A 12,739-nucleotide genomic window follows, 5' to 3' on the forward strand; every position below is an offset into this window, starting at 1 on the left:
ACCTCATCACCTCTGCTCTGTTGCCCCTTCTTCCCCCAGTTTCTTACTGGAACTAGTAACTCCAGCTCACCAGTTCCTTGAGCATGGCTTCAATCGGTTCCTGAGCCACATGCACATCTTCTGTAGGTCCTTCCAAAGTGATGTTATCCTGTGGCGAGCAGCCTCACAGTTTGCCCTCTTGCCTGTGATAACAATTGTCTCCGAGTTGCTGTTCTTTGCTGGGAGATCAATTATGGTGTTGCTTTCTTTACGGATCTGCCACAAAAGAAAAAAAAAAAAAAAATCATCTCAGAAGCGTCCCATGTCAGAAGAAAAACCCTCGCAGGCTATATTGGACATCACCAATGGGCAGGAGAGAGCATCCAGTGGGATTTTGCTGCAGGCAGTGATCATCACGAGCACTTGAGTTAGGAGCAATATCTCACCTTCTTGATGTTGGCACCTCCTTTCCCTACGATGTTCTTGTGGAACTGTTTGCAGATGGGGACAGAAATAGAAAAGCTGTTTTCAACCTAAGGGAGAAAGGAAGGGAGAACTGAAGATTACACTGTCGTGGCAAGGGAGGCCCGACTTCAGGAACTCTGATAAACGAGCTTTTGAAAAGAGGCTTAGACCCAAGGAAGTTCTCTATACGAGGGACTTGTAAGACTAAACAAAGGCAAGGACGTTCCCCTATAGCCTTCCCATAACAGGTACTACCCCCTGCCTCCATTCAGCCAAAACAGCGTCGACAGCTCCCTCCTCTTGAGGTGTTTTAGCTCTACCCAAGCCAGTAGAGCTCTGCTTTGCCCCAGGGTTATCCAGGCACGGAGGAGGGAAGTGCAGGCAGAAGACCTCCTTACCAGGTCTGCCACCGTCTTTTGCATGTACTCGGTGCACTTCTCCACCTCGTTTTTGGGACCTCGGAGTTGGACGATGTCACTCTTGTGTGCAGGGTCTGGGAAGTTGATGATAACCTGCAGGAGCGGTCATTTAGAGTTAGCTCAAGCAAAAGCAAGAACCCTTGTGTCAGACACATGCAAAGGTTGGGGGGATCCTACACATGCCCTTTTCCCATTCAGAAACGGGGAACCGTGTTAGCGGCCTCTGGCTAAAAGAACTATCTTCTCAGACACTTGCGCTACAGAGCCACTAAAGTTACGACTTCTGTGACGACAGGCCTACTACCCATGTAGGAAAGAACCCCTCTGGATTCCTCCTCTCCTACAAAGCCTTACCTCAGGGAATTGCTCCCGGATTTCCCAGACCCGCTCAGCCTTCTGCCCAGTGATGGTCCGGTGGAATTTCTGCTCAACGATTAGGTCCGCAGCGTGTTCATTTTCCTGACGGGAACAGAGGGCACACTGAGTGTTCAGCCGGAGAGCCATCTACTTTGACTTAGCGGTTTGCTGCCCGACGGTTTACTTGCCAGCACTGTCCCTCTTTTCTCCAGACCAAATTCACTCTGCGTTGACAGAGAAGGGCTACCCGAGGGAACAGGGGAAGACATTTGTGAAGAGGAACTTGCACTTGTCATGAGATCCAAGTGCTCCGTGGGCAAGGGGCACACACTCGCACCAGAAGGTTACAAGGGAACACGAGAGCCCAAACCCTGCAGTCTCCCAAACATCACGTCCTACCCACTCACCATACGGGAAGCGAGTTCCAGCAGCTCGCTCTTGGCCTGTGGGACCCCCTGTGGGTCTCCTTCCATTCTGATCGGGTTGCTCTTCTCGTTGTCCGGGGGAATGCGCACAGACACCTTGTACAGATCCTTCATCCTGTTAACTTCGAGGCAAGGACTGTGGTGACGCCGTCTGCTAGGCAAAGACCTGGAAGCAAGGCACCTGGATTATCACTGCTCAGAGGCTGATGAAGAAGTAAAGCCGCCTCTGGGAAGGGCTCGGTGGGGTAGGGTTGAGCCAGGGGAAATTGCCTCTTCCCCCTGGAGTTCAGCGAGAGCAGACCTGTGCCACACGAGAGCCTGTCCAAGTAAATACCGTGGCATCTACAGAGCCCATTGTTCCCTTGTCAGAGCCAGGCGTGTTTCTTCCCCAAACAGTATCACATTTAGAGCAGAGGATAATCGTTCCTTTCTACCCCAAACTCTTGGCTGGGGACACGTTGCAGTGCTATCAAACTAGCAGACCGCAACAAGGCTTTAGCGTTGGCCATATTCTACTGCCGGTGCTGTAGCACCTTCCTCCAGAGGCCAGACCACACTGCTCCTCCTCCAGCTGACACCCTCTCCCACAAGCCACAGGGCTATTTAACCCCTTAGCGGGAACCAGCTACACCTGCACATCGCCCATGTCAATCAACCCACTGCCTCTGAGGCAAGGCCACAGCTGCGTGTTATCAATGCTAATCAACCCACCGCCTTCATTCCTCTACAGGGAGAAGCTCACCAAGCACATTTCCACCACCCACAACTGGCTGCTAAAATGTCATTCGCACAGAGCAACGTGTGGAAAAAAAAAAAAAAAAAAATTCCTCCAGGACACATCAAAGTAATTCCACTACTGTTCAGGCTCCCAAGGTACTTTCACCCGTTCAAGCCATCGCAAGGCCTGACGGCCCATTTCTCTCCTTGTACCACCACCACTCCAGAAAAGCAGAGGAAATGTGATGGAGACAGCACACTGGGTGAGCTACAGAGCCCCTGATACCATCTACTAAACACGAAGAGTGTGAGCATGGGAAGGACTAGAAAGGCACTCCACTTACCGTTTAGCTGCTTTCTTGCCAATGAGGTGTCGGTGGAATTGGTGGTCAGCCTTGATTATTGCGTAATCCGTCCCGTGGATCTAAAAAGAATTATATTTTTTATATCTATCTATATATGTATGGATGTACATTATTTTATATTATAATATATAGGGCCAGGTAGGACAGGCCACCGCTTCTGTCTCGTGCCCTAAGTAACTGCCTACTGCCAGTATTGGCACTGACTCACCAGCGGTCAGCTACAAGCACTTCTGCTCTTCAGCAGAGCACAAGCATTCCTCTGCTTTGAGAAGAGAGCATTGTGCTCATGAAACATTGAAAAGACTCACTTCTATGCCTCTCCAGCTATAACCAAGAGAATCCTTCCTTCTCCGCACCAAAAAAATTAATGCTGACTTTTCAAGGATGCTATGGATGAGGTTCATAACCAAGGGGTGTCATCCACCTGGCCACACAATTTGTCTCCTGCAAGTACGATTAAGCATGCCAAGACATCCTATGGATGTGACAAACACCTCATCACCTCTGCTCTGTTGCCCCTTCTTCCCCCAGTTTCTTACTGGAACTAGTAACTCCAGCTCACCAGTTCCTTGAGCATGGCTTCAATCGGTTCCTGAGCCACATGCACATCTTCTGTAGGTCCTTCCAAAGTGATGTTATCCTGTGGCGAGCAGCCTCACAGTTTGCCCTCTTGCCTGTGATAACAATTGTCTCCGAGTTGCTGTTCTTTGCTGGGAGATCAATTATGGTGTTGCTTTCTTTACGGATCTGCCATAAAGAAAAAAAAAAAAAAATCATCTCAGAAGTGTCCCATGTCAGAAGAAAAACCCTCGCAGGCTATATTGGACATCACCAATGGGCAGGAGAGAGCATCCAGTGGGATTTTGCTGCAGGCAGTGATCATCACGAGCACTTGAGTTAGGAGCAATATCTCACCTTCTTGATGTTGGCACCTCCTTTCCCTACGATGTTCTTGTGGAACTGTTTGCAGATGGGGACAGAAATAGAAAAGCTGTTTTCAACCTAAGGGAGAAAGGAAGGGAGAACTGAAGATTACACTGTCGTGGCAAGGGAGGCCCGACTTCAGGAACTCTGATAAACGAGCTTTTGAAAAGAGGCTTAGACCCAAGGAAGTTCTCTATACGAGGGACTTGTAAGACTAAACAAAGGCAAGGACGTTCCCCTATAGCCTTCCCATAACAGGTACTACCCCCTGCCTCCATTCAGCCAAAACAGCGTCGACAGCTCCCTCCTCTTGAGGTGTTTTAGCTCTACCCAAGCCAGTAGAGCTCTGCTTTGCCCCAGGGTTATCCAGGCACGGAGGAGGGAAGTGCAGGCAGAAGACCTCCTTACCAGGTCTGCCACCGTCTTTTGCATGTACTCGGTGCACTTCTCCACCTCGTTTTTGGGACCTCGGAGTTGGACGATGTCACTCTTGTGTGCAGGGTCTGGGAAGTTGATGATAACCTGCAGGAGCGGTCATTTAGAGTTAGCTCAAGCAAAAGCAAGAACCCTTGTGTCAGACACATGCAAAGGTTGGGGGGATCCTACACATGCCCTTTTCCCATTCAGAAACGGGGAACCGTGTTAGCGGCCTCTGGCTAAAAGAACTATCTTCTCAGACACTTGCGCTACAGAGCCACTAAAGTTACGACTTCTGTGACGACAGGCCTACTACCCATGTAGGAAAGAACCCCTCTGGATTCCTCCTCTCCTACAAAGCCTTACCTCTGGGAATTGCTCCCGGATTTCCCAGACCCGCTCAGCCTTCTGCCCAGTGATGGTCCGGTGGAATTTCTGCTCAACGATTAGGTCCGCAGCGTGTTCATTTTCCTGACGGGAACAGAGGGCACACTGAGTGTTCAGCCGGAGAGCCGTCTACTTTGACTTAGCGGTTTGCTGCCCGACGGTTTACTTGCCAGCACTGTCCCTCTTTTCTCCAGACCAAATTCACTCTGCGTTGACAGAGAAGGGCTACCCGAGGGAACAGGGGAAGACATTTGTGAAGAGGAACTTGCACTTGTCATGAGATCCAAGTGCTCCGTGGGCAAGGGGCACACACTCGCACCAGAAGGTTACAAGGGAACACGAGAGCCCAAACCCTGCAGTCTCCCAAACATCACGTCCTACCCACTCACCATACGGGAAGCGAGTTCCAGCAGCTCGCTCTTGGCCTGTGGGACCCCCTGTGGGTCTCCTTCCATTCTGATCGGGTTGCTCTTCTCGTTGTCCGGGGGAATGCGCACAGACACCTTGTACAGATCCTTCATCCTGTTCACTTCGAGGCAAGGACTGTGGTGACGCCGTCTGCTAGGCAAAGACCTGGAAGCAAGGCACCTGGATTATCACTGCTCAGAGGCTGATGAAGAAGTAAAGCCGCCTCTGGGAAGGGCTCGGTGGGGTAGGGTTGAGCCAGGGGAAATTGCCTCTTCCCCCTGGAGTTCAGCGAGAGCAGACCTGTGCCACACGAGAGCCTGTCCAAGTAAATACCGTGGCATCTACAGAGCCCATTGTTCCCTTGTCAGAGCCAGGCGTGTTTCTTCCCCAAACAGTATCACATTTAGAGCAGAGGATAATCGTTCCTTTCTACCCCAAACTCTTGGCTGGGGACACGTTGCAGTGCTATCAAACTAGCAGACCGCAACAAGGCTTTAGCGTTGGCCATATTCTACTGCCGGTGCTGTAGCACCTTCCTCCAGAGGCCAGACCACACTGCTCCTCCTCCAGCTGACACCCTCTCCCACAAGCCACAGGGCTATTTAACCCCTTAGCGGGAACCAGCTACACCTGCACATCGCCCATGTCAATCAACCCACTGCCTCTGAGGCAAGGCCACAGCTGCGTGTTATCAATGCTAATCAACCCACCGCCTTCATTCCTCTACAGGGACAAGCTCACCAAGCACATTTCCACCACCCACAACTGGCTGCTAAAATGTCATTCGCACAGAGCAACGTGTGGAAAAAAAAAAAAAAAAAATTCCTCCAGGACACATCAAAGTAATTCCACTACTGTTCAGGCTCCCAAGGTACTTTCACCCGTTCAAGCCATCGCAAGGCCTGACGGCCCATTTCTCTCCTTGTACCACCACCACTCCAGAAAAGCAGAGGAAATGTGATGGAGACAGCACACTGGGTGAGCTACAGAGCCCCTGATACCATCTACTAAACACGAAGAGTGTGAGCATGGGAAGGACTAGAAAGGCACTCCACTTACCGTTTAGCTGCTTTCTTGCCAATGAGGTGTCGGTGGAATTGGTGGTCAGCCTTGATTATTGCGTAATCCGTCCCGTGGATCTAAAAAGAATTATATCTTTTATATCTATCTATATATGTATGGATGTACATTATTTTATATTATAATATATAGGGCCAGGTAGGACAGGCCACCGCTTCTGTCTCGTGCCCTAAGTAACTGCCTACTGCCAGTATTGGCACTGACTCACCAGCGGTCAGCTACAAGCACTTCTGCTCTTCAGCAGAGCACAAGCATTCCTCTGCTTTGAGAAGAGAGCATTGTGCTCATGAAACATTGAAAAGACTGACTTCTATGCCTCTCCAGCTATAACCAAGAGAATCCTTCCTTCTCCGCACCAAAAAAATTAATGCTGACTTTTCAAGGATGCTATGGATGAGGTTCATAACCAAGGGGTGTCATCCACCTGGCCACACAATTTGTCTCCTGCAAGTACGATTAAGCATGCCAAGACATCCTATGGATGTGACAAACACCTCATCACCTCTGCTCTGTTGCCCCTTCTTCCCCCAGTTCCTGTTCTCCTTCATAATACCTAGTTGTTCTCTCATTATGAATCCTCCCTTCCCCTTATCAGTGTCAATGGAATCATCGTTCCATGGACAATGAGTCGTCCCTTTCCCCCGCTTGGTCCGAGAGTATTACCTCTGTTCAGTGGCTTGATCCAGGGTGATAGTGCTCGTTCTAGGCGCTGTAAAAAGCGAAATCTATATCCTATGTCCTGATTTTGGGTATCTAACATTAATGCAAAACAGTAATCCTCACACAGTTTTTATTTCATTCTGTAGCGTCGGTGTCGCTATCAGCTGCCTGCGGTAAAGGTTCACGGAAAGGTCTTACATTCTTCGCTGGGATCCATCTAGGTCCTTTTTCTGTAGAGACACAAGCATAACCTTTTCCCCGTGTAACAAGAGGATATGGTCCCATAATTTTACCTGTTTCTGCATCTCGGACCGATACCGGGCCTTTAACCCGTGCCTCGACGGAGGTAGCTGCAGTGAAACGTCGACCTATCGGTGGGTCGTTATCTATTCAAGAACAATTCAAAAAATTAAAAACATACAACGCTTTCTGTAACCGTTCCTCGGGAATAGCCATGCCCATTCCCCCTTTTTGTTGTTGTCATAAACGTTTCAGAGACCGATGAGACCCTTCAATGAGAGATCGACCGGTGGGGGAATGAGCAATGCCGGTAATGTGAGTTCTACCCCATAGGGCAAAAGAGGTTTTTACAGTTGTTGAAACGTAAAGATAAAGACCGACAACGGTCCAGCTTAAGGGAATACCTAAAGCAGCAAAAGCACGCATTAAATGTCTACGAACAGCTCGTGCCTTTTCTCCTGTGTGACACGAGGCAACCAAGGCACCTGAAAATGTATCAATGGAAGAGTGGATATATTTAAGGCTACCAAATTCAGAATCATGCGTGACATCTGTTTGCCATAACGGTAGGCTTTGTAATCCTCTAGGATTAACTCCTGCAGCAACTGATGGGAAAGAATGTTTTTGACAATCGGGACAGACAGCAATAATACTTGATGCTTGTTGAGCAGCAAGGCCAAACTGTCGCTTAAGAGCTCCAGCGTTTCGATGGAAAAAAAGAGTGCCTTCGCTTAGCTTGTGCAATACGGTCTGGCAGTACTTGAACTGGTCACGGCAATAGGTCAGCTCGTCGATTGCCTTCTGCAAGAAAACCAGGTAGCGAGGTATGAGACCTAATATGCATAACAAAATAAGGCGCAGATCGAGAGTCCAAAAGGAAAATAAGTTCCTGTAACAGGGTAAAGGGTTGTGAATGCGAAACACTCCGCAGCACAGAAGCTTCAGCTCGTGGAACAATACCTGCAACATAAGCAGAATCAGTAACAAGGTGGAGTGGTACATTCCATTCTCGGAAAACACGAACAACTGCATTCAGTTCTCCTGTTTGAGGTGAACCGGAGACCGTCTCTATGTCCGAATCCCATTGTCTCCGTTGAAAACCTTAGGAAGACAGGAATTGAACCTGCACAGAAGAGATCAAAGCGCTCCATACTCCCCTTATATTACTTCCCAGTAGGGTCAGCTAAACAAAAGCTATCGGGCCCATACCCCGAAAATGATGGTTTAACCTCTTCCTCTACTAAATGAGCCCCGTCACAAAACTAACGTTCTCCTTAAGCCTTCTACTAGGAACAACCATCACAATTTCAAGCAACCACTGACTGCTAGCCTGGCCTGGACTAGAAATCAACACCCTTGCCATTATCCCCTTCCTTTCAAAATCACACCACCCTCGAGCTATGGAAGCTGCAATCAAATACTTTCTCGTCCAAGCAACCGCCTCCGCATTAATCCTCTTCTCAAGCACAATCAACGCACAGTTCACCGGACAATGAGACATTCCGCGACTAAGCCACCCAACAGCCTCCCTACTACTAACTACAGCAGTCGCAATAAAACTAGGCCTAGTACCCTTTCACTTCTGATGTCCAGAGGTCATACAAGGCTCACCTATAACCACTGCCCTACTCGTCTCTACATGAATAAAACTCCCCCCACTCACTCTTCTTTTCTTAACTGCCCCCTCACTGAACCCACTCCTACTGACAACCGTGGCCATTGCATCCGCAGCCATCGGAGGGCGAACAGGACTTAACCAAACACAAATCCGAAAAGTCCTAGCTTTCTCATCGATCGCCCACCTAGGCTGAATAACCATCATCCTCATATACAACCCCAAGCTAACATTAATAACCTTCTACCCATACTCCTTAAGAACCGCCTCCATTTTCTTAGCCCTCAACACAACCAACTCCTCAAAACTATCCACAATAATAACCTCCTGAACAAAAATACCATCACTAAACGCATCCTTGACGCTAGCACTACTATCCCTAGCCGGCCTGCCCCCACTCCCTGGCTTTTTACCAAAATGACTCATTATCCAGGAACTAACTAAGCAAGAGATATCAACCGCAGCCATAATTATTTCAATACTCTCCCTACTAGGTTTATTTTTCTACCTACGCCTTGCATATTGCTCCACACTCCCACCAAACACTACAAGCTTCATAAAACAATGATACAATAACAAATCCACAGGCACACCAATTGCTACCTTAATTTCTCTGTCAGTCCTCCTTCTCCCCCCTTCTCCCGCAATCCTGACCGTTACCTAAGAAACTTAGGATCCCCTGCCTACCAAACCGAAGGCCTTCAAAGCCTTAACTAAGAGTTAAATCCTCTTAGTTTCTGCCCACACCACTAAGGCCCGCAGGACACTAAACCTGCACCATCTAAATGCAACTCAGATACTCTAATTCAGCTAGGGCCTCCACGATAAGCCTAGACAGACGGGCCTCGATCCCATAAACTTCTAATTAACAGCTAGACGCTCAAACCAACGAGCTTCTGTCTACCAGACTCCGGCACACTCTCAGCGTACATCAATGAGTTTGCAACTCAACATGAACTTCACCACAGAGTCGATAAGAAGAGGAATTCAACCTCTGTAAAAAGGACTACAGCCTAACGCCTAAACACTCAGCCACCTGACCCGTGACCTTCATCAACCGATGACTAGTTTCAACAAACCACAATGACATCGGCACCCTATACCTACTCTTCGGAGCATGGGCAGGCATAGCCGAGTACCGCCCTCAGCCTCCTTATTCGAGCAGAACTTGGCCAACCAGGAACTCTCCTAGGAGACGACCAAATCTACAATGTCATCATCACCGCCCATGCCTTCGTAAGAATCTTCTTCACAGTTATAGCTATTATAATCGAAGGGTTTGGAAACTGACTAGTCCCCCTTATAATTGGAGCCCCAGACATAGCATTCCCCCGCATAAACAACATCAGTTTCTGAACTACTTCCTCCGTCCTTCCTACTGCTCCTAGCGTCCTCCACAGTAGAAGCTGGAGTCGGAACAGGATGAACCATATACCCACCCCTAGCAGGCAACCTAGCCCATGCTGGCGCCTCAGTAGACCTAGCCATCTTCTCCCTACACCTCGCAGGTGTGTCTTCCATCTTAGGGGCCATCAACTTTAACACAACAGCCATTAACATAACCCCCCCTGCCTTATCGCAACATCCAACTCCCCTATTCGTATGATCCATACTCCTAGTGCCCTCACTTCCAGTCCTGGCCGCCGGCATCACCATACTACTGACCGACCGAAACGTAAACACTACATTCTTTGACCCCGCTGGAGGGGGAGACCCCATTCTCTACCAGCACCTGTTCTGATTCTTTGGCCACCAGGAAGTTTACATCTTAATCCTTCACGGCTTTGGAATCATCTCACATGTTGTAACGTATTACGCAGGCAAAAAAGAACCATTCGGCTACATAGGAATAGTCTGAGCTATACTATCGATTGGATTCCTGGGCTTTGTCATATGAGCCCACCACATATTCACTGTCGGAATAGACGTAGACAGCCGATCATACTTCATCTCCGCCACTATAATCATCGCCATCCCAACCGGCATTCAGGTATTCAGCTGACTAGCCACACCACACGGAGGCACCATCAAATGAGATCCACCGATACTGTGAGCCTTGGGCTTCATCTTCCTCTTCACACTTGCCAATAAGGTGTCGGTGGAATTGGTGCTCAGCCTTGATTACTGCGTAATCCATCCCGTGGATCTAAAAAGAATTTTATATATATATAATATTGTACGCACATACATACATATATATATTATATAGGGCCAGGTAGGACAGGCCACCGCTTCTGTCTCGTGCCCTAAGTAACTGCCTACTGCCAGTATTGGCACTGACTCGCCAGCGGTCAGCTACAAGCACTTCTGCTCTTCAGCAGAGCACAAGCATTCCTCTGCTTTGAGAAGAGAGCATTGTGCTCATGAAACATTGAAAAGACTCACTTCTATGCCTCTCCAGCTATAACCAAGAGAATCCTTCCTTCTCCGCACCAAAAAAATTAATGCTGACTTTTCAAGGATGCTATGGATGAGGTTCATAACCAAGGGGTGTCATCCACCTGGCCACACAATTTGTCTCCTGCAAGTTCGATTAAGCATGCCAAGACATCCTATGGATGTGACAAACACCTCATCACCTCTGCTCTGTTGCCCCTTCTTCCCCCAGTTTCTTACTGGAACTAGTAACTCCAGCTCACCAGTTCCTTGAGCATGGCTTCAATCGGTTCCTGAGCCACATGCACATCTTCTGTAGGTCCTTCCAAAGTGATGTTATCCTGTGGCGAGCAGCCTCACAGTTTGCCCTCTTGCCTGTGATAACAATTGTCTCCGAGTTGCTGTTCTTTGCTGGGAGATCAATTTTGGTGTTGCTTTCTTTACGGATCTGCCACAAAGGGAAAAAAAAAAAAAATCATCTCAGAAGCGTCCCATGTCAGAAGAAAAACCCTCGCAGGCTATATTGGACATCACCAATGGGCAGGAGAGAGCATCCAGTGGGATTTTGCTGCAGGCAGTGATCATCACGAGCACTTGAGTTAGGAGCAATATCTCACCTTCTTGATGTTGGCACCTCCTTTCCCTACGATGTTCTTGTGGAACTGTTTGCAGATGGGGACAGAAATAGAAAAGCTGTTTTCAACCTAAGGGAGAAAGGAAGGGAGAACTGAAGATTACACTGTCGTGGCAAGGGAGGCCCGACTTCAGGAACTCTGATAAACGAGCTTTTGAAAAGAGGCTTAGACCCAAGGAAGTTCTCTATACGAGGGACTTGTAAGACTAAACAAAGGCAAGGACGTTCCCCTATAGCCTTCCCATAACAGGTACTACCCCCTGCCTCCATTCAGCCAAAACAGCGTCGACAGCTCCCTCCTCTTGAGGTGTTTTAGCTCTACCCAAGCCAGTAGAGCTCTGCTTTGCCCCAGGGTTATCCAGGCACGGAGGAGGGAAGTGCAGGCAGAAGACCTCCTTACCAGGTCTGCCACCGTCTTTTGCATGTACTCGGTGCACTTCTCCACCTCGTTTTTGGGACCTCGGAGTTGGACGATGTCACTCTTGTGTGCAGGGTCTGGGAAGTTGATGATAACCTGCAGGAGCGGTCATTTAGAGTTAGCTCAAGCAAAAGCAAGAACCCTTGTGTCAGACACATGCAAAGGTTGGGGGGATCCTACACATGCCCTTTTCCCATTCAGAAACGGGGAACCGTGTTAGCGGCCTCTGGCTAAAAGAACTATCTTCTCAGACACTTGCGCTACAGAGCCACTAAAGTTACGACTTCTGTGACGACAGGCCTACTACCCATGTAGGAAAGAACCCCTCTGGATTCCTCCTCTCCTACAAAGCCTTACCTCTGGGAATTGCTCCCGGATTTCCCAGACCCGCTCAGCCTTCTGCCCAGTGATGGTCCGGTGGAATTTCTGCTCAACGATTAGGTCCGCAGCGTGTTCATTTTCCTGACGGGAACAGAGGGCACACTGAGTGTTCAGCCGGAGAGCCATCTACTTTGACTTAGCGGTTTGCTGCCCGACGGTTTACTTGCCAGCACTGTCCCTCTTTTCTCCAGACCAAATTCACTCTGCGTTGACAGAGAAGGGCTACCCGAGGGAACAGGGGAAGACATTTGTGAAGAGGAACTTGCACTTGTCATGAGATCCAAGTGCTCCGTGGGCAAGGGGCACACACTCGCACCAGAAGGTTACAAGGGAACACGAGAGCCCAAACCCTGCAGTCTCCCAAACATCACGTCCTACCCACTCACCATACGGGAAGCGAGTTCCAGCAGCTCGCTCTTGGCCTGTGGGACCCCCTGTGGGTCTCCTTCCATTCTGATCGGGTTGCTCTTCT

The 12,739-nt window shown here is 49.0% G+C and overlaps 1 long non-coding RNA gene and 1 pseudogene across 1 annotated transcript; one reads left to right on the forward strand and one right to left on the reverse strand.

Moving 5' to 3' along the window:
- The first annotated feature begins 8,072 nt into the window (after window positions 1–8,072).
- LOC119142154 lies at window positions 8,073–9,431 on the forward strand (annotated as a pseudogene).
- A 1,581-nt stretch (window positions 9,432–11,012) lies between these two features.
- Window positions 11,013–12,288, reverse strand: LOC119142155. Its single transcript, XR_005102175.1, has 3 exons — window positions 12,244–12,288; window positions 11,869–11,982; window positions 11,013–11,282 (listed from the first exon to the last, which is right to left on the reverse strand). It is a non-coding gene; the product is annotated as an uncharacterized LOC119142155 (long non-coding RNA).
- Window positions 12,289–12,739: the final 451 nt, after the last annotated feature.

Source organism: Falco rusticolus, unplaced genomic scaffold (assembly GCF_015220075.1).
Source record: "Falco rusticolus isolate bFalRus1 unplaced genomic scaffold, bFalRus1.pri scaffold_62_arrow_ctg1, whole genome shotgun sequence".
Taxonomy (NCBI): domain Eukaryota; kingdom Metazoa; phylum Chordata; class Aves; order Falconiformes; family Falconidae; genus Falco; species Falco rusticolus.